At 43.9% G+C, this 22,835-nt stretch overlaps 1 long non-coding RNA gene across 2 annotated transcripts in view; it reads right to left on the reverse strand.

Moving 5' to 3' along the window:
* Window positions 1-22,835, reverse strand: part of LOC133268353 (uncharacterized) — a 238,216-nt gene that overhangs the window by 167,786 nt on the left and 47,595 nt on the right. Inside the window, exon 5 of one of the 2 annotated variants that reach the window (XR_009743052.1) lies at window positions 22,124-22,387. The exons of the other annotated variant lie outside the window; for it this stretch is intronic. This is a non-coding gene — a long non-coding RNA (uncharacterized LOC133268353). Of the gene's footprint in view, window positions 1-22,123; window positions 22,388-22,835 lie in introns of those variants that run through there. 2 annotated transcript variants of the gene reach the window in all.

Here is a 22,835-nt window from a genome sequence, read left to right on the forward strand (position 1 = left end):
GATGGGTTCTTTCGGCGGCTGCACCACGTGCAGCTTCACTCATGTGCCTTCTGGCCAGCCTATAAAATGCACTGTGGATTTGATGCATGTGCACACACACGCACACAATTGGGAACAAATTAAAAATGCACAGTTCTTTCAAGCTCATTGTCCTTTAATGCTACGATTTGCTAATGTTGTGGGATCAAACAAAAATATGTTTGATATTTTTTGTTAGTCCTCCAAGAGCTTAGAAATGGTTATTTCCTTTCATTTCACCAGTTTAGCTATGTTTCTGCTTTTTTTTTTCAATGCATTATTTATTACCCAGCACTTGAGGATCCCAGCTCTTTGCAACACAAGGTGCTGTACCAACACATAGGTCAAACTGGTGCTCACAGCTGTAGGACCAGATCCTTTGCATGAGCACAAGGTAGAGTCTGCATGCCTTGGAGAGCTAATAAGCTTGAGGACCAAAGAGCAGGAGGACAAGTAGAGACACAGAAGGAAGTGAAATGGCTCACTCAAGGCCACAAAGCAAACCAGTGATAAATCTGGGAACAGGAGCCACATCCTCTGGACCTTTATCACAGCAGAGTAAATCACCCGTTTCCAGTTGCCTTCTGCACTTGCCTGTTAATTCTCACCCATGACTCTTGAATCTTTCAGTAAATTGCAATGTATTTATATAGAAAGGTGTATTTTTCAGGTGAAAACAACAACAAACTGCTTCTTGTACTATGGGTGATTAGGGGAATGAAAGGGCTGGGGGTCCCAGAGGAAGGTGACTTGGGAGGACAGAACCCACCCTCTGAACACTCAGCAAGGAACCAAGGCTAATGCATACACCTGGGGAAACACAGGTCCCCAAATGCCTCTTAACAAGTGTCGTGGATTCAGACTCCTTGTTTGCACAACTTAATTTTTAAGTGAATCTAAATTTTTGCTGCTGACTTTTATCACCCAGAAACTGGAAGGACTTTATCTGTCCGTTAGGTCTTTTACTACAGTGTTTGTTGGGTTTGATCTTTACTGGAAAACAGTCCTGAGGGTTACACACCTGAGCTAAAGCATAAAAAAGACAGGAAATGGTGGGGTTTTTTTGTCAAGGTGGCAGGACAAGATGAAGTTCAGGAGGCATGAGTGTTTACAGTCATCTCATGCTGGTTTCTCCCAGATTTCACCTGGCTTCAAGTCATTCACATTAACAGCATACACTTTTCCAAAGGGAAAACCAGCCCTTTGACGAAACACTCCACAGCAGAAGCACATCACAGGGACTTTTGCCCCATGAATATTTGCTGTTGAGGAGAACCAGAATCTGCAGCAGGGGGAAATTTGAGGTGAAATAGAGGATAACCATGAGGAAAAGGGGAGAAACAGAGGCAGAGCAGTTAATGATTTCCTGAAAGCCAGAGGGGTGCCAGGGTGAGGGTTTCCCGGCCTTCAGATAGCTGATCTCCCTCTTCTCCCTTGGTAGAAGGGAAAACACCCTCACTGCAGACAATGCACAGTGCCGGGGCATATTTTCCCCCTTGTTGGCAGCTTCTGAACATTAGAACACTATAGGCTTGGGCAAGGAGAGAGAACCAGAGGAGGAAGGAGAACAGTTTATGCATCCAGTGCATCTTCCTGGCTGAGAAGTGCTGTCTGCCTCCAATGGTCCAGCAAAGCCATCAGGGGCTCACCAGCCCTACAGCAAACTCCTGGGTGCTGCTGCCTTCCAGTCGACTCCAGCCACAAAATTCAAAGCATCCCAGGTTTGTTACACTGCTCCTGGACCACCAGGCCAGCTCCATAGTGTTTGAAGGGAATCTTTCCACGCAATAAAACCCTCAGGCCATTATTCCTCGGATGCTTGGCAGCGTGCTGCTGTCACGTTTTCATGGCAATAGCAGCCTGTGGGAGGTGGGATCCAAAGTGGAGGCAGTTATGAGGCTGTTATACTTTTGTGGCACAAGCCGGGGTGGGGTTTTGTTATCCAGCATCTAACAGTGTAGCATGTCCTCTCCTTGGCCCGTAACTGCCCCACAGAAAGCACCGCTCCCTTCTCCCCCTCCTTACCCTGCTGCCACATATCCATCCAACCAGTGGCTGGGCTTTTGGGGGAATTTGTTTCCAAATGGGAACCAGATTGGAAAACGGATTAGCAGGAATAAGATAAAGAATTAAACCCAATCAGCAGGCAACCGCGTTTTTAAAAGACACAGATGCACGCGATTATCTTGCCGCATGTGTTCGAGTCAGATCTCAACATCAGAGATGGGCTTGGAGAAAACCTCAAATCCCCCAAGAGCTTGCCGGGGCTCCGGGGCAGGCCTCTGCACAGTGAAGCCTGCGTGCATCCCAAAAACCACTCCTGGGAAGTGGAGGGATACAGCCCTTCAGCTCCCTGTCCCATCAAGCCCATCCCCTTTGGGCAGAGGGCATCCCTCTCTGCTCACTCCAGCAGCGGGTGGGCATTCCCATGCCCCCAGCAGCGGCTGCAGAACACCGGCTAAAGAGGAGATGGAGCAAAACTTCCCAATATCACAATGCCTAAATAATCCCAGACAGTGTTTGGGGAGGGGGGGTGGAATGGAGAAACGGCCTTTTTTTCTCCTCCACACCCAGGTCACAGAGTGAGTCAGGGATCAGGGAACGGGGTGCTGGTCCAGCTCCACCCGCTCCCCAAGCAAGGACAAGGAGGGTGAGAAAATTCAGGGAAGGGCTGGAGGAGGCCATGGCTGTTTCATCATGTCAAGAAGTGCTCCAGCGTCTCCTGGCCTCACGCTTACTTAAGACCTATCTGAAAAGTAAATATTGCACGAGACAGAACAGCATCTGCACACTATCAAGTTTTCCTGGATTTCAGGCAGTACTTGGGTTCACCAGCATCAGGGGGTCATTTTCTACTGGAGCAACAGTGATGGGGTGGGGGGGAGAGCAAGGAAAGGAGGGAGAAAGGGACTGAGTTCAGTACAAGGATAGCTCTGTCTTTTGGGAAGCCCCTTCTCCCTGGCAGAGCATCACCATCAAGTTCTTGCCGCTTCGACATTCGATACAAGTTCATGAGTTCAGTAGGAAAACATGAAACCAGAAAGGGACAAATCCTGACCCCAAACAGGCAGGGAAAGCACTGGCCCAGCCCTGGGAGTGCTGTAATTTAGCAGCCAGACCACCCTATCATTCCTAGAACAATAAAATTATGTTGCTTCTATAGGACTAAATCCCAAGCCCAGCATGGCTCTTTCCAATTGGTGACAGCAGAGTCAAACTGTGTGGTTTGCAGCACCATCAGCTAGGGAGCTCCGAGTATTTTGCAAATACGAATTCAGAGGCAAAGTCAACTGTGAGAGAGGGGACACTTCTTTCACTGCTTCTCTGCTGGGGAAGCAGAAACAGGAGTCAAAAAACCTGAGTTCACGCATGCTAAAGCCGGGCTCTGCTGTTGCAGAGCTTTGCGTAAATCATTGTGCAAATGCAGGGGCAGATTCACCAAGCAGCTACATATGGCCAACCTCTGTTTGGCCTCCTTCCACTGACCAGGGTTGAGTCAGCTGTCTGAAAGGACAATGCAAGAAGAAATGCCCTGGAAGTGGCATGTGTAGCACCATTTGCCTGCACAGTGGTAAATGGTCCTGGAATAGGACTTCAGCAAAGGAAAGTTTAATCTAACACATTGGGCCATAAGGCAGGTGTGAACAAGGACAATATTGCTGTAAGTTGCAGCATTTCATCTGGAAAATTCACCACAGCTTTGCCATGTTTGGTCATGGGTGACTTGAGTCCTCCCCCTCAAAAGTCAAACGTTTTTAGAGCCTTCTTTTGTGAGGTCTGTTTGGCCATACGTGCGTGCACGGGGCTATCTTCTGTGGATTTCAATCCAGTGGCTGATCTCCAACACATCTTTATCCATGGAAGGAGACCATAGAGGTTCATCAGGACAAACATGATGTCTTCTCCTCAACTGTTTTTAATCAGTTAACATAAACAGACAGTATTGGACATGTTTTATACAAATGCTGAACTGAGTCAGATGAGTTTCATCCTGAAGGTACCCATCTCCCCCCCAGCGAAAAAGGTGGTGCTGACTAGCTCCACAGACATGTGTTTTTCTTGTAATCAACTCAGTTCAGAGATGAATCACACCTAAAGTTCCTGTAAGTTTTCCAAAAGTCTTGCTGGAGGAAAGGGAGGGCCCCTGCAAGGTTAAGGCTCAGCCACCAACAGGCACTAGAGATGCCTCTCAGGCGCTGACCCTGAGGCACCAAGACTTCAGGTCTCACTGATTTTGCTGCTCATGAAACACTTTTCTGGCACTGACAACTGGTATGCAGCAGGAACAGCAAAATTGCACAGATGGTGGTCTAAGGAGATAAGCAAGGCCAGTTTTGAAGGGAGAGGTTGGTAAAATAGGTTTGACTGCGGAGAAAAACACTCCAGATATTCCAAATGCCTGTTTTCCCTTTTCAATGAGCCCCATAGGTGAACCCCAACAGCAGTGGAGTTGGGTCCTACATTCATGACTCTGTTACTTCTTCATTTCACCTGGTCAACCTTCACTCCTGACATGACAACCACAAAGACCCAAACACAAGTGGCTTTGCCCAAACTCACCAGTGTGAGGCAGAAAGATATGGGTCAACTGCTCCTTTCCTCCTCCCCATCCCACAGTCACCCTCAAATCCCAACCCACTCTCACCCCAGTTAAAACACTCCACCTCCTGCAGTCCATACGGCCACTCCAACCCCAGCTGGTCAAATCCAAGAAAAAGATTTGTTTAAGCTTTTTCCAACGTAGGTTTTACTGCAGACATTGCTTTTAATAAAGGCTGCACCACAATCCTTTTCATAATGGCACTGAGCAATCTAGCAATATCCTCATGCACTTAGAGAGTGAGTTAATGAAGGAATAGGTTAATTGAAATAGACTTCACTATGGAGAGCACAAGCGGTTGAGCCGAAACGTGGCATAAAATAGAAATGAAAAGAAAACCCAGCTTCTCAACCCGGCCTGTAGCTTTCTGGCCATACACGGGAAAGAATTATTGTTTCTTCTTCGTCTTCTAATATGTTCGACAGTAAAACCACCAATAATACGAAAATAAATTACACCTGGGGCAACCTTATATTGCACTAACAGTCTGGCTCTGATTAGCCTTGCCTTTATCATGCATGCATCGTATTAGTCCGTTTCAAAGAATTCACGGAGAAATTCATACTTCGACCTTAAAACAGAGAGTAAAAACACAGCTGAATTTAATTACCCGCTGACCGCATGCACTGGGTTAGGTAATAAAATATAGAAGCAGTAAGATATGTAATGCTTTATTAAGCTATCTCAGATACAAGAGCATGCCTGGCAATTATGCCTGAAGGCTACTGAAGGCTACTCAGAATCTCTCGCGGACCACCCAAAGAGAGAGCTAAACAGAACCTGGTTCTCACTGCACAGCAAAGACATCCATAAATAATACAGCTATATGCAGGCAAAGTGCCTCCTTGCTCCTATCTGCCTTTAAATCCATATGTTTATCAAACACACATTGCCCTGGCATCAACGAATTCTTCTCAGCCTTGCTCGAGACATGGGTTTTTAACACTTTCCCGGTGCAGTCCTAAGCCCAGCTTAGGCCCCAAGTTTATGAGCGTTTAAATAAAGCAGTTAAAAATTAAATAAAGCCCAGAAATGGCTGGATGAGTAAGGAGAAGCCGAGCCTGCCTCCCCTCCTCATTCCTAAGAGGAAACCTTGGCTGCAATAAAAGTGGAAGGGTGAGATGTGAACCAGTTTGCAAAGATGCTCTGCAGATAAATACAGTGTTTAGGAGCACACAGCACATGCTGGTGAGATGGTTGAGAGGGAGGAAAGAAGACAAATCCTATCTTGATTCCAAAATTAACAATTTAAAGGACTCCAGTAACAGGCACAAGCTGCAAATATTGGTCTGACCAGATCAGTGAGTTCAGGCAGTATTTTTTTTAATTGCTCTAAACTAACATCACCCTTTTTATATGCCTCATCCAACCTTAGGCTGCTCATAACATGTAAACTTACACTAATAAAACAGAAATATACACTGAAGAGTGGAAAGGTTGTGATAAACAGAAGAGGAAAAAAAAAGCCCATTGGAAAGATACATTGCCAGGGAATTGTACTGTAAACTGGATAACCCAAGTTATAAAGAGATTCACATTTTCAAGCCCTCATTCAGGCAAGAGGCCCAGGTTGTGGGTTTCCAAGAGGAAAGACAGTTGTCTATCTCTCTGCTCCTGCACCGTCCCCACCCTATGACATTGCAGGGTGCCATCAAGAACTGGCCACCCCAAATCTCAGCAAGAGCTTGGAGGGTGAATGCCAGGCAGCAGGATTAGCATGGAGGCAGAAGAGCCAAGGGAAAAGTGAAAGAAACAAGATCTGCAGAGATCGAGGCAGATTCTCCAGTGGGAGGGGAGCCTGAATCAAAACCTCACATCTAAACTTCCTGATGACCACCCCTTTTTCTCTTCTTCCATTTCCGTTTTCAGTTGTTGTTGGCTTCAACTACAGACAATTTAGGGTAGGCACACTTTTGCGTGTGGCTGTGCCATCCCTGGAGACACCACACTTGGTTGGAGTCTGCAGGCTGTATATAAATATAATCACTGACATAAGAATCAAATTAGAGTGGGATTCACAATATTCACATCTAGCCCCTCTTACTTGTAACCAGCTGAACCCAACTTGCAGATATCAGAAAATTTCCACCTCTGGCAATCTTCTCCCCTGTGCTTGCCATGTAGGTCCACTCCTCTTTCCCTGTGATGGGAAATCTATTTCTCTGCGTATTCAAGCTTGGGGTTTAGCTTTTTTTCCTTTTTTTTAATAAGAGAATAAGTCAAAAGAATAGGCCAAAATTTGAATTAAATCTTCCCAGAAGAAAAAAAAAAAAATTAAATAACCAAAGAAAAAAAAACCTACCCCAAGTTTGGGTCACTTTTTCCTTTCCCACATTCCCTGGCTCTTGTTCATTTGTTGCTCTTCTGCATTTCAAGCTATCTGGCCAGGATCAGAGGCAGACTTTCTTAAACAGACTGTGGTGTGAAAGGCTGCTCTGGAAGGATTTCTGGCCACCACTCTCAGTGCAAGATGAGTTGGAAATCTCCACATCAAGCTGATTCTCAAAGACTTCCACAGCAATGCTGGAGGGGAAATAAAGAGCTCTGGAAAATGGCCATACTCACATCTCCAGGAGCTTGTGAACATTTGCGGTTAAGGGGAACTGAGCAGCAGCTCCATCAAAGTGACATCTCTCTGGCTGGATCAGTATTTATACAGATCACTTTTTGCTCCACAATGTCCTTTAACAGTGATAGCTGATAAGTCTCCTAGTTCACGCAACATGTTACCCACTGCTGAACCAAAGAGACAGGGACCACTCAAGGACCCTGCCTGCTGCTGCTGGAGATGAGGACCAAGGCTGTTGGATCCCACACCTTCTCTGCTCACACTAGAGTCTGAGGGTTTCCTGGGGTGCTATATTTAACACAGGTTTCCTGAAATCTGTCCTTAGTGCTTCAGAGTGGGGGGCTTGGAGATAAAAACCAGAACTTTGTATGCCAGATCAGGAATTCTCTCGCAGACTGCGCCTGCACAGAGCGCCCTCGCAACAGGCAGCAGGGGAGCCTTGCTCGTTCACATTGCCTTTATAAACAGTTGTTTATTTTATTATCTTTATTTGAAACAGATTATGCAGCAGAAGACTTCTGGAAAAATCTTTTCCATCTGACTACTATTTTTGGCAACATACGGTACAAGATAGAAATGTGCCTGCTCGCGTTTATTTATTCGTCTTCATCCCAAGGCTGCAAATGGGGGGAAAGATGTATTAGAAGTAACTTAAGAGAAAGCCTGTGACTGTCAATGTAAAGACGGTTCAGGTGCAAATCAAAAGCCTTCTCCTAGAGCCATCTGTGGGCCACACACAGCAAAACAGGATTAATCATTCTCTGAGAATTCATTTTTACCTCCATACTATGTCCTCTCTAAGCTTCCCCTAGGAAAAGAGCTCAGGAAATCCAACACCAAACCTAGCTATGTACATGACCAGAGCTGAGGGAGCAGCTTCTGCAAGGAGCAGAAGACAACTGTAATCATCTGACAGGAACCAGAAACAAAGAGTGACAAAGACATCTAAAGAAGTTCTACACTGACATACTCCTACTCCACAACAGACTGCTCTGTTGAATTAAAGGCATTAACACTTTCTAAGGAAATTACTGAAACAGCTATAGAGAACAATACAAGATGATAGATGCTTGTAAGATTCAGTTAAAAGCCCTGATTCACCTTTGTCACAGTAGCCACCAGGATTACAGCACAGGAGGCATACATTTCAGGAGAGGCTAGAGAATTTTCTGGATTATGCATTAAAATTAGTTGTTACAACACCAAAATACAACTACCCTTTTCTCTGCGTATGCAAAAACTGTCATGAAAATGAAGAGCAGAGGTCACTTCATTTGAATTGACTGGATATCTTTTTTAATACCTCAGTTACTGATAGTGGATTTTTTCCAGTTTGCTGGTAATTTTCCCAGACATACACAATCTCTCCCTTTTGTTTCCCCATTCAGAACACAAATGAAGCAAAGAAACAAGAAAATAGATGTTTTTTAACAACATTGGGGAAGTCTTGCTCAAAGTAGAAACTACCTATTAAACTTTGTCTGGAGGGGAGGGTGAAGAAACCATTTTCTGTCAAAAACATTTATAGAAAAAAAAAAACCAAAACCTCAGGCTTTCCCTTCCCATGTGTAATTGCTGAATCTGTCTTCATGATGTAGAATTTCTTTACAGGACACGAGCATATGCATTCGTAAGCCGTCAAGAGGCTTTCACACAACCTGCAGCGCCCGTAACGTCCCTATAAAATTTTCACTTAAACATTATTCATTGATCTGCTTGTAAACTTCCCAAACAGCACGTCGCCTAATTAATCATTTTTATACTAGATGCAATTGTGTGTTTAAGCTGCAGAATGGTTTGCTGTGGCTAATCACATCCATGCACCGAGCAAAGATGGAGCTGTTTGACAATTGAATATGAGGCTTTAATTATTCTATTCAGAAACAAAGTTTTCATTAGAGAATCCCAGAGCAGCTGGTTACTGTAATGATGTCCCTAGTGGAATTACAAACAGGATGAAAAGGGTTGGACAATGTTATTTGACTTACAGCATCGCGATGTTCATTTTGAAAGCCATGAAGAGTTGGACAAGATTCTTTAAGCTTTCTATTGCTGGTGCCAAGACTCAGCTGGAGTGTGTTTTCACGACACTCTCCACTTCCTATTGTTTTGCAAAACGCTTTTTCCACCTTCTTAAAAGGACTCTGAAAACAATACACCTCAGAGTGAAGATTTTCTGCTAGGAGGAGCTACTGAGCTGAGCACAAACTTGATGTCTTCTCTGGAGCCCGTTTGTCCATGACTGCATGGAAATTCAGTGCATACAGCTTCGTTTTCCGACCTCCAAACTCTTTTAGGGAGCAGAGGAAATAGGAGAAGGTGCCACTACCATTAACACTACCTAATATGGCACATATTCCCCCAGATGCAACCCTACCCAAGTCACACAAATGTGGATATTAACTGTTCAAAGACGTGGGTGCAGGGGCACAAGGAAGTCCTCGGTGCGAGCTGGACTAGCTCCAACCCCACATCACATACTGCCCTAATGATTTTATGTCTCTCACTGGGAGAGAAAAAGGAGTGGACCCAGTCACAGTGAGAGCCCATTACTCCTTGCACTGCTCCTTTACTCTGCCAGGATATGGCTATAAGAATCTGGGGCAGGAAGGAAAAGAAAGTAGACAAACCTCCCCAGTCAATTACAATAAGATTCAGGACTTCCAATGAGGCACCAGAGCTTTCAGAGGAACCTTCCCAATGCTATTATAAGCACTCTTCCCTATAACAAATTCACCTCAGCTTGACTCAATCTACCCCTTTATAGCAAAGGTGATGGAAAAATTAAGCTCTTTACTCCCTTAACATGTGCCCATCCTTCAGAGGACTGGGAGAAGGAAGAATGTTAGGGGGTCAGTATAACAACAAACTGTCATGAGAGGTACTTTTTCTTGCAGGAAAACCCCTTTCCTTTGCACAGTCCCCTCAAGCCATACATGTTAATGTCCAGAATTAGGCCTTGAAATATAACATCTCTATTGAATTTTCTCCACTCCCTCCAGGACTTCCCTAACCAGTTAATGTCCCAAGTGTAAGCCCACCATGAGAAGAAAAAAAAAGAGGGGGAAAAAAAGCTCATGAAGACATACATCCTGCTGAGCCACCAGAGAACTCCAGGAACATCAAAAACAGAACCAATTCCAGTGAGTTCTGATGTGGTTTCAATTTTGGATTCTGTCATTGGGAAAGTAATCAGGTCAATCAGAAATGTGGTGGAAACCCAGCTGAGAACATGAATTACTGCACATTCTGGACCACCCAAGACCAGAAAAGGGAAATAAAAAAAGTTCTGTATCTTAGTAATACTATAGCTTTTATCATTAGGGCTAGAATTATAGTCGCAGTGAAACTATGGAAACAATACAGGCTTGTAAATGCTTCCCATTGAAATCTACATTTATTTTTTAGTGTGTGTGTCCTATTGCTGTATAAAACTACTGAGAAAGTTCAGTTAGGGCTGAGGGCTGGGGGTCACATCCTCAACGGATGCAAATGTGGAACAGCTCCAGTGCTGGGAGGATTCAGCCCTTTGTTGAATTAAATTCCAAGTAGAGACTGAATATTTTGTTTCTCCCTCAGTTTACAAAAAATAAATCTATTTGGGGCATTTGTGTAAGTAAGTGGTTGTGATCTCTTTTCCAAGGATGTTTGGAAATGAGAAACTGAAGCACTGGAGAAGTCTCTCACAAGATTTGTTAGTGTCCCTCCCCCCCCAAACAGCTGTGAAAATAAGTCTAGCTGGAACAAACGTGGATTAAAATGGAGATATTTTACAAGTGCAACCCTTTGTAGCCAGGCTCTGCTCACCGTTCCCTTTACACACGTCTCACTGAATTCCTTAAAGCATGACACAGAAAAGGGAGTGAGTGAAGGAGAAAATTCTTTCTAGGCAACATGAAAGCCTTGGGTAGGGCCTGCAAACATTCTCTACCATAGAGATTCATTGTATATCTCATAAAACAACTAGCCCACCCTTCAGGTGAGGTGAAGTGGGAACAGTTCCTCTCTGCTATAAAGGAGCTGGCTGTGAAACTGGCCCAGTTGGGGCTACAAGCACTCAGAGAATTAGGAACATGAGATGTCTGAATGCAAGGGGTAAGTCAAAACCTGAGGCCCAGGGAGCCAGATTTCAGGCATTAACATCAGCCACAGAAGTCTAAGACTGTCACTTTCAATTTGGCCTCCATAAAAAGAGGCCAAGGTATGCAATCTGGACAGCACACAGAACTACACTAGCCGAAAACAAGAGTCCACGTTTCACCTTCTCCAATCAAAGCCAAAGAGAAACCAAACGCTTTCTTACATTGAGGGTGGTCAAGCACTGGAAGAGGTTGACCAGAAAGATTGCAGTCTCCATTGCTAGAGATACCCAACACTCAGCTGGGCAACGAGCTCTAGTTTACTGAGCTCAGTACTGATTTTTCTTGAGCAACCTGCTCTGCTTTACTTTGCTCTGAGCAAGGCACTGGGCTAGATGATCTGCAGAGGGACTTTTCCAACCTCATATGTTTCATGTGAAGACTTTGCTTTGGTTCTGCCTCTGCCTGAAGTAGGCTTAAGAGCTTCCTCTTCTTGAAGATATGCCCAAGAAAATTCTCTGAGAATGGAGACCAGCCAGTGAGCAGCCTGCAGACTGAATGGATGAGAGGAGAAATGCATGTCCCCTGCTCCACAAAATGAACAGCACAGGACCCCAAACACCACAGCCTGCAGCTAGATGCAGCTTGTACAGCTCTGAGGACCAGAATACGTGGAAAAGTTTTTTTCTTTTTATTGCCTATCTGTTTTTAGACAGGAGCGTGGGGAACTGAGCAGCAGGGTCATGCTCTTTTCCTCCTGTGGTCTGCCTCAATCTAAACACTGGCCACTGTGGAGTCCAAAGCACGTTCTGCTATGGTAATGAAAAGATCATGGTCATTTCAAAGGCAATTAAGCCCTCGTAACTGATTGTGTTTTTACCACAGCCATCTTTTCCCTTGAAGCACACACCCAAGTGGAGAGGAATTGATGGACATTTTCACATGCCCTGAATGCCATTCTAAAGGCTTCTCGTTCTATTTCTGGCTAGTCAGATTCCAAAAATCTTCTAAAACCAAAACGTTACAAAATCAAATCCCTAAGAAGGGATTGCTTTTACAGCCTCATCACTGTCATAGGAAGCAAGAAGAAGAAGGCTGCAGTGGTCCTAGTCATCCATAGCAAAGATGTTATTAGGAAAAATTATGGCCCTGTGGCCTAAATCAACCGGTAAAGTGGGGCTCTGATCCCATGGCGGGGCAAATCCCACCAAGGCATGCCATCCTTCTTTCACATGGGTGGCACATGCAAGCAGCTACCATCTCAGATGGTATCGTCTCAGTTATTTATAGACAAATAGATGCATATTCTGCCTGCGCTTGATGCCAAGAAATGTTCTGCAATATGGTGCTGAGTTAGTAATAGAGCACAAGACCTCCCCATTCAGCCAACTCTCTGATACCTATGTATAAATCACCAGCTAGTGAGACCTTGCAGTTCTGCTTCACTTTTCAGCTCTGAAAACTAGGCATTAGAAATCTGGCAAAAGCCATCCCACCACCTACATCCCAGTCCCTTGGCAGAGAGAGGATCCTTGCTTCCTTACCCATGATGTAACACGTAGCAATCAGACTTTACAAAGAGATACCTTGAAACCTCCTACCCCAGAAGCCAAAAGGGTCCTCTATGTATATTATATATATACACACACAGAGATGTAACATGACCAATCAAAACCTGATAAACTATTCCACTAGTTTCCCCTGATTGCACTTAAATCCATGATCCTCTGTCTGAACCCAAATGGAAGTAAACAACAGGTTATTTCTTGCCACTACAGCAACCTTAACATATTGGAATGCTTGTATCACGTCTCACTTTTTTAACTCCCTAAACTAAATAACCTTCAACCCTTCCACACAAGCCCTATGGTCTTGACCTCCAACCAGTGGTGTAAGTCAGGACCATCTTCAAAGGTTTTCACTGCACACAACTCAAATGAAGGACATCTTCATGTACCTCATGTGACACTTGCACATCCCACCAGGTTATTTCCCCCTCATCATCACACTTTAGCTGACTCAAACTTAAGCTTGTGCTTGACACTTGATTCCAGTTTTTCTGCAGAGCTGCTGCCTACAGTCTCTTGTATTCTCACAGCTGATTTTCTCCTACCAAACCTTGCCCTGCTCTTTACCAAAAATTCTCCTCTTGGATCATACTTTGCCAAACTCACTTATATCTTAAACCTGGCCTCAGCAGATCTTCGGAGATACCTTCAGAATTAATAGGTATGTTCTCCTTCAGTCATCCCAGGTGGTAAGGAAAGACTTATGGAGCAATGAGTCCAGAACAGAGCCTTCAAGATCCCCCAACCTGTAGTGTGAAAGTTTAACAATCAAATAATGATAATCAGTCCCTGAGTATTCTCTCAAGCCAGCCTAGAAGATTCAATCTCAGCAAGGCTTCCATAGCTCAGTTGCGAGACAGCAAAGCTCCTGCTTTCTTTCAAAGCCAGTTAAAAGTGACAGTCAATACAACAGTCATAGCCTTAAATGACTATATATACATACATACATATATGTATCTAAATAAAATAATCACAGAGGGAGCAAAAGTTTGCTACAGCCTGAGCCTTCCCTCTGACCAGAGGTACCCAGCTCATTCCCAGTGAAATTTCATGGAAGTCACTGGCATCCCACTGGGATGTGCTAGGCACATATTAACTAGTTAAAATTACAAGGAAGATTGCATGCATTCTGCTGTAATCTATTACTTCTCACTGGGTTTTTTTTTGGAGGGTTTTATAGTCATTATAGCATCAAAGCAAAGCACGGCAGTATGGGAAGTCAGGGTCACAGGCCAGCTTACTCCTGTTCAGCATCCTCACTTGCTGTGCTTACACTCAGCTTGCGTGGTTGGAAATTTCTTGGCCTAACAAGGCTTCAATAAGATTGCAATCCTGCCCTTCAGTACTACTCTGCTTCTATGAGAACTTCAGCTTCTCTCCCAGAGTTGGCTTCTTATAGCCATCAGAGTCCTACGGCAAGTGTGACGAGTTGCTTGGCTCCCAAAAGACAGCACATCCTTTCCCTGAAGCTCCAGGCATTGTTTGAGAAGCAATGCTGCAAAAGTTCTTAATTTAAACAGACAATCATCAAAGCTTAAGAAACCTAGGCACTAGCTTAAAGTTTTCAACAACTCTGTACCTCCGTTTGGTTTTATTTTGTTATGAAGGGCAGTTACAATGGAGATACGCATCATCCACAATTAAAACAGACTGCTGTATTATAAACAGAAGGGCCTGGAAATAAGCCTGACTCAAAAACTCCAGTTCTGGATACTCCCAGAATTTTTGTGAAACCTCCCCAGAGACTCGCATCCAAGCTGTATACCTTATAGTCCTCTCTTCTGACCTCTGATACCCTGTGACATGCGGGGGACACAAGCAGAACACCAGCTAAGTGCAAAATGGAGCTTCCTGCCTGCATGAAGTGCCTCTGCCTAGGACTCTGTCATCTCCTCCCACTCATTCATGCCCTCCATACTGCAGCCTCATCATCTCAGACCCCTAATCACTTGATGTACACAGTGTTCGTAAATTAGGAGACAGTGTTATTTGGGGCACTGAACAAGATTACTGTGCAATTACACCAACGAGCCACCTTTATCTCCAGGCTTGAAATCATGCCTTTACTTAAAACACTTTAAATCAATAAAATTATACTGTAGCCATCAACAGTACATACAGTTTTGCTTACTGGAATGACCCCCATTATGTTCAACGGGATATATGTTTCTGCCTGATTCAAGCACAGCAAACAGACTTCAAGTAATGGCAAATGTCAAGTGGTTTCAGGAGAAAATAATTACAAATCATTCATGTCACCCTGCTATGTCCTAGCTGTTGGTTGGCTTATTCTTCCTGATTAGTGCTGATTTGCATACAACTCAGACCACTGCAGCAGTAATGGAGGCTCCTCCAGAGAAAGGAAGGTACCCTGAAGTACAAAGATGGGCGGGCTACAGTGGGAGAGATGCCACAAAGGTATGAAAGGTGCATAAATCCTGAGTATCATAGAGAAGACACATAGGGAATGATCAAACCATTTCATCCTACTTACTAATTGTCAAAGAGAGCCAGCATGAAACAGAAGAGAAAGCAGACAAATATCTTTCACACAATGTGTAGTAAAGCTGTGCAACTCCCTGTTGCCAGGGGCTGCACAGAAAGGAAGTTTCTAAGGGCTTCAAGTCAGTCTCCAAGTCCAAGGGCAGCCAGAGCAGAAGATGCGGATGAAGGGCTGGGCTCTCTTTCTCCACCACAGCAGGGAAAATGGGCACACAGAGATACCATTCATGGCATGGCACTGTACCTGAAGGCACTATTGATCCTACACTATCACCTGCATGAGGACTGCAAGAAAATTGGCTCCCAAGTCTGGATGTGATGGGAGAAGTGAGGACCAGGTTCAGGGAGGGTATGGCTGACTGCAGAGCTGCCACAAAGACAGCAGGCAGAGGAGCTGCTCCTCAAGAAGCAGACAAAGCCACATGAACGTATGAAGTATAACTAGAGCGGGACTGGAATGGGCATTTCCAAAGGATGACACAGGGAATCCAGCCCCACCTTGAGTAACTTAAACTCCCTCTATAGCCTGTCCCAGGAGATACGGGCCATTTTCAAGGAGCTGAGTCAGTGGGGAATTGTCTGGCACAGTGACATATCCCTGATGAAACACAGTGCTAATTAACTTCATGGTCAGGCAAATGCTGAGCATCCCTGTTGAACCAGGGCCTACACACGGCATCGAGATATCATAAGCCTGGAGAAGTAGGCTAGAAACATCTAACAACAAGAGGATTTCCCATGATAAATCTGGTACTTCCTGCTTCTGGCTGTGCTGGGTTTACCACACAAATCGTCTTTCTCACAGTCTTTCAGCACTGCTCATTCCATTCTCAGCTGGGCTCCAGACGCACAGAGGTGCAGGGAAAGGAAAATAATGAGACAAAGTTGGGATAGGCAAACCTCGTAGTGCTGGAGGCTTTTCAAGGCTCTCAGATTCTTTGGTGGGTTTGAAAACCAGGATAAGATTGTGAACCACTTTGCCCCCCCCTCCGGTAATTTAAACTGCATGCTCTCCCTCATGTACAACCAAGGGCGGCTCAGTTGTTAAAGGCACAAACAATCCCTTTCTTTCTTTTTTCTGGGAGACTCAGCTATGGCTGGGAGAGTGAAGAAACCTGGACCACCTACCATAAACTGGGTAGTCAGAGCATATTGCACATAGTCCATAGTCTGTGTTTAATTCCCATGCCAATGCTCCCACTCTGGTGCCCATCTGCCATCATAGCATCCCCATTGTCACTCCATGCAAACTTTCCTTGTTTTCAAAAAGAGAGATAATCCAAGAATTGTAACACTCACACCCAAATCTGGAAGTGATCTGGAGTTTCCCCAAAGCCTGGCATCTCATTTCTGGTCTATTTTACACAATGACCAGAGAGAAGCACCCAAATTAGACCCTTGATGCAAGTTTAAGCCTCACATAGTGCCTCCAGTGATTTTGGCACTATTTCCCGGTTCAAATTCATCTAGTGCTTATGCTGTTCCCTGCTCCAAAAGATTTCTCTTCATCTTTTCATATAGCTTCATCCATAGGAGTTTCATCCCTTAAACGTGCACCAAATTCACCTTTAATGATTCCTTTTCTTCCTTTTCTTAATTCATCCAATGTTTTTCAATAGCAGTAATAGTCCTTCAATAGCGCTCAATTCTCTTCATTGAGCGCTGCCTCTCTGCTTTGCCCACGGCTCAGCCCTTTGAGCTTTTTAAACACAATCCTTCCCTCTCTAAAACCTGACTTGTTGGTATCTTTGTACAACACCAAGATGTCACGTTCTGTACATGTGCTTGTACTCACATGTACAGAAGGCTGCCACTCTAAGCTCAGTGATGGGAGGTCTTAAACAGCTATTTTGTTCCCTGCCTTTGGCACTGTATTAAGAACTTGGTTTTCATCTGCTGTGCGCTATCACCTTGAGGTCACTTTCAGACATATTATATTTCCAGGTCCCCTCCCATCTCTAATTGCATGAGTTAAGATTGCTTTCAATTTTAATTTCCTTCCTTTTGATGGTTTCATCCCATTCTTAACATGACTTGAACATGAGTTGCTTTTTTGTTTTTTAAGCTTCCTCTGGACATCTTTGCTGACTGGTTACTGATTTATTTAACCCACATTCACAATATACAGCTAAGAAAATGAGACTAAATGGTTGAGCATTCATTAGAAACAGATCAAGAAGAGACTACATCAACATCCCCCTCACTGCCGCTTATACCCTCACATCTGGCCACTAAGTGCTTCTATAAACCAAATACTGCATAAAAGGATGAAGCAAGCTGTAGGGTTGCAGCAGGCAATCACTGTCTCTGCTCCACCAACAGCTTATCTCAGAGGATTCTGAACACAGCCATGGTAGCAACATCTTCATTGCCCTTCTGCTGGTCCAAGTATCTCCTTGCATTTCCAACACCACTCTCCCTATTTGCACCCCTTCATGTGACCTCTATCTGTTGCTTCTCAGACCTGCAGTCTCAGACTCATCAGTTGTCCTGATATCTTCATTGCCTGCAGCCTCTTCTCTGAAGAGTACGAGAAAGCCTAACAGAAGGTTGGATATCCCATCAAAACTACCCATTGAAACATGCAGTGTCCACATCTCTGACCCCATGGACTGAGATGAAACAACTGCTTTGTCCAACACCATTTGACTACATACCGGGTGGAAATAAAGGATTAACTCCTGCTCTTAATTTACACATTTTGCTATCCCATATTATGGCTATAAATTCTTAAACCACATAGACAGGCATCAAGTTAAACTGGGTGCTTACTTCCTCTTCCTCTTGATGTCTTCTATTAGAAAGACCGAATCACTAATACTCTTTTGATAGGCATTAACACATTTCATCACTATATTTTGGATTTTCCATGAGTGTAGCCCAGATCAGATTTGAACTTTATTTCCAGAGGCTTTTTGTTTACCTGTACTTCAAATTTTACTCAAAGAAGCAGGGCATTGAACTACAAGGATATTTGTGGGTTTTTTTCAGTTTCAGCTTTAACTTATACAGGTCTAGATCAAGTCAAAGAGCTTAAAACAATCTGCCTCAGCTTCCCTGCACACAAGTTTCTTGAAATACAGCCAAAAAAGATGAAGTTTCTCATCTAATGAGCCTTATTTTGTTTTGAGGAAAGTCCCATTTCTCCTTGATTCTTCTGCTATTTTCCCCTGTTCATGTCCACCAAATTCCAGCATTTTTAGTTCTTTTCCAAGTGGCTTCATGCTCTAACTGGCTGTGCTGCTGAATATTTTCCTCTCTACATCACTGTTAACAGGTCTACGCAGCGGCCATGCATATCTGTTCATGGAGTTCTTCACCATGGCTGTGTCAGTTCAAAAAGGGCATGATGGACTTAGGGGTGAGCTTGCCACCTGACTGTGACTACAGCTCCTTGCAAATACAGTCCCTGAGCCTCACATAGGTCAACAAGTGCAAACCCATGAACAACCGGGAGCTCTTGATGACAGCTAGGAGTCTCTCTGCAGACCCAGAAAGTCAGGCAGTTAAACCAAGGCCATAAAATGAAGTCAAAAGCTGGCCTTAAAATAATAAAAAATAAAATAAAAATGAATTATATCAACTAATATAATAATAGGGAGGGTTTATTGAAACAGTGACCTAAATTAGTCAGAAACAGCAACTTTATTTGGTTTATTGCATTACCATCAGTCATAAAAGCACTTCTTTCCACTTGCCCTACTCTGGATCTGTGTTTGCCCAACTGCTGCCTCTGCATTGGACATGAGCAATCAGAACACAACCAACAGGAAGAAGGTCCTTACATCCGAGGCTGTCCAGGGACAGCTTTCAGTGCAGCCTGAGCAGGAAGGGAAACTGGCCACAGGCAGAAAAGCTTTTGCTAAAAGTCATTCAATGGGCCTGGGCAAAGGAGGAATAACAAGAAACAGGGTAGCCCAGACCCTTCTCTAGTTCAAAATCTTAGGGCTTCAACAAGCTTCAAGAAAACAGATTTGCAACCCTTCTAGAGGCTGAGCATAGCAGCACTTGCATGTAGGAAGTCTTGGGAGGATCCATAGGCTGATTCAAGGACATGATTTCAGGATCAAGCTCAAGAGCAATGTGGTCCAGGCAAATTTATGGAGAGTTTGCTCCATCCAACCCCCAGAAAAGAAGAAACAGAGAAACTTCTACTCTCCTACTGATTAACCACAGTGCAAACTTCATAAACGTGCTCCTGACCTCCACCACAATGAGCAGATTTGAGTCATTCCAATAAAACAGGAAATGACACTTTGCCACAACATTACTAAGTCCACATCCCATAAAACCTTTCAAGGAAGGGGGGGAGGGAGAAGAGAAAAAAAAACAAGAGTAAAGCCAGGCAATTATCTGCTATTAACCAAGTGCTCAGTGGTACCACATTGCTCCTAAAAATAATGACAGAGCAACAAAGCTTATTTGCATCTCCCATGTCCTTTGTGGGTTCCTCATTATTCTAATGAGCTGCTGGAAAATGCACTTCAGTTCCATCCCCATCAGTTATTTCACTGATCACTCCACTTTCATTTCCACCTGGCACCACAAGATGTTTCATAATTAACACTTTGATCCTTTCTTTTTCTTTCCTCTTATTTTTTAGGGGTTTGTCTCTTTCTTTTCCACCCAGGGACAAATACAGACACCCACTTTGGGAGGAGCAGAGAAAACTTCTGGATGAGGTTGCTCCCACATTCTGCACCAGACTTTGGAGCAACCAGCCTGGGCATGGCTGTCAGAGCCACATACCATACCGCCTTTTCTTGTGTGATGCCGTTTCCCTGTGGTTGGTACCAAAAAGAAACCAGAAACAGTTTAAGAATAGATCAGCTTAATGTCTGCCACGTGGGCTCAGGAGCAAAATAGGGAAGGGATGGAGGAGGGCAGCAACACAGCCATCGCACGAGCAAACACACTGTGGCTTGGTGGGTTTTTTCTGTCACAGTGAGTCACACCATTGACTGCAAGTCAGTGTGCCTTTCCTCATGTGGAGGAAATAAAAGTCATATTTATCTCAACAAGCTTTATTCCACCCTTCAGAACCATTATTCAGCTTCAAACAAGCTGAGATGGGGCTGGCAAAGAGCAGGGCTCCTTTTGACTTCCTCCTCCTGCCGCACCTCTCGGTCCTTTCAGATCTTTGCTCTGGGGCATCCTTTTTTGGCTGAAAAACTGGGCTGTGGTGGGGTGCCTGAAGTTAAATACTGCTGCATATTTAGAGGGCTGGAATAATTGTAACTGCCAGGGGGAATGGAGCTGCACAGCATCGGGCAAGAAGAGGACCAGCCACCGCAGTGCAACAGATGTACAAAGAAACACAGCTCACCCTCCGCTAGCTAAAACCAGTGGTGGGGTCTTACACATTCAAAGGCCCAAATATTGGTCCTTCCTGAAATTTGGGTGATTAAGTGCACTTCCCCCCCCCCTCCCCCCCATCAAACAGTATTTTCTCATGACTGAATTGCCTCCTCTTTCGCAGAATTTTACTTTCTGTTTGGTTTTTATTTCAAAATACCTTTTGAAATGATACCAGAATAGCTACAGAGAGATTCTGCACCCTCCAAACCTCAAGTTTCATGTTGCTTTGCTTTTAGCAAAATACAGAAAGCAGTTTTTAAAGTATTTAAAGAAAATAATTTTAGCTCCTCTAAGGAAGTGTTCAAAATTTTTGCTATTTCAGTTCTTTGTCAGGAAGAGATTTCTACCTAACTTTAATATTAGAGCTCATCATAAAAGTGTTGAAAAAGACACTTGTGTCAAAGCTGAATCTTTCTCTGGAGGCTTAGTGATTTACATGAAAATTTTACCAAAAGGGGCAAAAATTCAGAGAATGCATTTCTGTACTGTCCTTATGTTTTGGGGATTTACAGTTACAATGTTATTTTAAAAGAATATTGGATATTATACAAACCCAAACGTGAGCGTCAAAATGCTTCGAACTCTCTAAAACAAAAGCTTTCACAGTTTTGAAAATGAAGTTTCATTGGAAAATCCACAGTTTTGATCTTTGGGATCCAATTTGCAGTTTTGAAATGTTGATTTCTTACCATTTCATTAAGAAAGATGTTGATTCTTCCAACACTTAAGTTTGAGCATAACTTTACTACAGCTGTATTTCAATGAGGGTATTTACAAGGGTAAACTCATGCACACATACTAGTGTTGACAGGATCAGGGCTTCTGGTAACTTGCTGACACTCAGTACAGCCTATAATGCTGTACAATGATAGCTTTATGTACACCAGACTTTGACCTTATTCATCAAAATACCCTTCTGACTTTGCACCAAGGGCTTTTATGTCCTCTGAAAACAATAAAAATTCCTTTTTATGACATTACAACTTTAATTTCAAAGTGTGAGGAGTGAATGTGGTGGTGTTCTCCTTATTAAGGCAGAGCAAGCTTGTATGCCATGGCTCAAATTATTTTTACTTGGGCTTTACATAACCTTGGTACAACAACAAGCACATTGGGGTCCAAAGTGCAAACCCAGGGCACACACAATCTAAAACCCCACCTTCCAAAATGGACGATGACTTTGACCTCTGCAGCCATAACCCATGAGGTGTGATTCTTACACTAGGATGACTTCTCTGCACAGTGGTAAGAGGAACTTTTCCACCAGTCCTCAGATCCTGGAGTCATGGGAACACAGACATTTCCCACCTCTTTAAAAACATGATTCTCTAGAACTCATTGATGTGAATAAACCTTTGAAATGTGTCTAGCAGTGAAAAGGCAAATGATACCAAATCTCCTTTGGGGTAAAGGGGTGATACAGAAGGCATTGGTGTACGAGTCTGGCTCCAAGCTATGTCAAAGTAATTGAAAACGGGAAGTGCTGAAAATCAAACTCAAAAGATATAGATAATACAGAAAAATGTTGCAAACCACTTCTTTGAACAGTGAAAGTAGGTTAGCCCTGAACTAGGTCCTCAGCTGGTGTGACTGGCTTAGCTCCACCAAATTCAGCCATGGTATATTGGTGTGAATACATCCCTGGATGAAGGCTACCTGCTGTCTCCAGGCAGTCTTGCAGGGCATTCAACTGCTGTGGAAAAAAGGAGAAGGAGATTCAAGGCTCCTGGGACCTCAAATATGAAAATGAAATCAGAGATGCAACCCCCAAAAGGGCACCTTTTGCCATGTGAGGATGACCTTTAGATCAGTGTAAGCAAAATAAAAAGAACAAAAGAAAGGACGAGGGTAAAATATGGAAGAAACCAGTCAAGATGGAAAGGACAGATGGTGGCAAATTCAGAGGGAGAGAGGAGACTGAAACCAAAAAAAACCCAGGAGGGTGAAAAAAACAAGGCAGATTAGGAAATAGGAATCAGAGGTAGAGGAGAGAGAAGGGGAGGGATGGGCAGTGATAAAGGGAACAGGGTTAAAATGAGCAAACAGAGAAGGCATAAAGAGAAGGGTTCGGGTTAAAGGAGCAATTGCCCTCTGGCAAACATACTGCAATGTAAATGGAAACACGTATGTCAACAAGGAGC

The sequence above is a fragment of the Pezoporus flaviventris genome, unplaced genomic scaffold (assembly GCF_033815535.1).
Source record: "Pezoporus flaviventris isolate CSIRO_AGI_PZ_B2104156 unplaced genomic scaffold, CSIRO_AGI_Pfla_v1 ptg000013l, whole genome shotgun sequence".
NCBI classification, from domain to species: Eukaryota; Metazoa; Chordata; class Aves; order Psittaciformes; family Psittacidae; genus Pezoporus; species Pezoporus flaviventris.